Consider the following 2028-nt stretch of genomic DNA (forward strand, 5'->3'; position numbering starts at 1 on the left):
CAGGCAAAGCAGAACGACACACGCTCTCCCAGCTGATCCCCTCACGGTGAGTGGCGCATAGTACAAGCAATGGTTGATTGTGACTGACGTGTATAGGGGTTGACAAGGCAAAAAGATACATCATCATTTCGTATTAACTATTATTGTTTCGAGAGACTTTGGTCCAGCCAAACGGACGGGTCTGAATTCGTATTAAAGTAAACTGTTGTGAAGGGACTTAACAGAGTGACCTGGGTCGGACCGGATTAAGACTGAGCCTAGCCGGACCGAGCGCCTCCGTGAAACCGACGATTCACGGAGACAAGTGGGTCTCGACCTAGGTTGGTCCCGGGGAGCGTACGTGCGACACCCAGACTCACACACACACAAAACACCCCCCGCGGAGCGGTGTGTGTGTGTCGTACGCGATCGTTCCCATAAATCACCGCGCGTGCGGTTTCCAACACTCGACATGGCGCCCAACGTGGGGCTGTAGCTAGTCAAAGAGACTAGGCAGTCCAGTGCACGAATCGCACACCTAAAATAAAAAAGACCGTAACTAATCCACGGACTAGGCAGTCTTGGTCTTAATTTTCGATCATTGATATTAATAACTATAGTTGCATTGTGATTGGTTGTGGTTATTGATTATTGCTTATGAGTGATCGATGATTGTAATCCTGTTGCGATTGTAATTTGATAGTTGTTTTTTCCCCATATTTGCGTCTTGTGAGGCTGTGACTAGACAACGGACTAGGCAGTCTTGGTTTTGAATTGTGAGAAAATTGATTGATGTTCATTGGCATTGATAGCTATGGTCGTTGTATTTGGTTGAAATTATTGATTATTGGTTGGCAATGGTCGATGGTTTTTGATTATATTACAATTAGCAAGTATTGGTGATTTCTGCTTGTTAGCACGCCTAATACATTATTGGGGTTAAAGGTACCATATCACCTAAAAATAAAGTAGTCTAATGAGATCTGTATTTGTGCTAAAACTAACGTTACACCTTAATTTTATTTCTAGTCGATTTTAATTTTCAAGTTAAACGGGTCCGACTGGTCTAAAAAGCCAGGCCGTTTTGACTTCAAAATTAAACAGAGGCCCGACTGGTCAGGAGAACGAGGCAGCCCTATCTAAATAGATTTAAAGGATAAATTAAGTTAGCCCCATAAAATAAAATAAAAAATAAAATATAAATAAAATAATTTTATTAAAGGTACCATCTCACCTAAAAATAAAATAGTCTAATGAGATAGGTATTTGTGTTAAAAGTAACGTTACACCTTAATTTTATTTCTAGTCGATTTAATTTTCAAGTTAAGCGGGTCCGACTGGTCTAAAAAGCCAGGCCGTTTTTGTCTTCGAAAATTGATCGGAGCCTACTGGTCTAAAAAGCCAGGTAATCTTCTATATTATGTCAGGAGGCCTGACTGGTCCGAAAAAACCAGACAGCCTTACCTGAATAATCTTCTATATTATGTTAGGAGGCCTGACTGGTCCGAAAAAACCAGACAGCCTTACCTGAATAATCTTCTATATTATGTTAGGAGGCCTGACTGGTCCGAAAAAACCAGACAGCCTTACCTGAATAATCTTCTATATTATGTTAGGAGGCCTGACTGGTCCGAAAAACCAGACAGCCTTACCTAAATAATCGTTACGGATACAATAGGCTAGCCACCTGAAAGATATTAAAACAGGTTAGTAAAGGAGTTATTTCTTTCTAAGGTAATATTCCACCGTAGCGCGCAGGTCTCTAACGGAGTTACACTTCATAGAAATAATATTCCACCTGGTGAAAAAAAAAAGGGTTTCCCCCCCTTATGGTGAATACGGCAGGTGGTAAAAGAGTTATATTTGTTGAGAGTGATATTCCACCTAGTTGTATAGGTGGCAACGGAGTCATTTCTTAATAGAGCTCGTTTTCCCACCTGTTACAGAGGGTTTTTTCCTTGTTCCCCCCCCCCCTTTTGTGGATTAACGCAGGTTGGCAAAAGAAGTTAAAGCTAAATTTCCACCTGCTAGAAAGGGTTTTCTGGCCCC

The sequence above is a fragment of the Gadus chalcogrammus genome, chromosome 13 (genome assembly GCF_026213295.1).
Source record: "Gadus chalcogrammus isolate NIFS_2021 chromosome 13, NIFS_Gcha_1.0, whole genome shotgun sequence".
NCBI lineage: Eukaryota > Metazoa > Chordata > Actinopteri > Gadiformes > Gadidae > Gadus > Gadus chalcogrammus.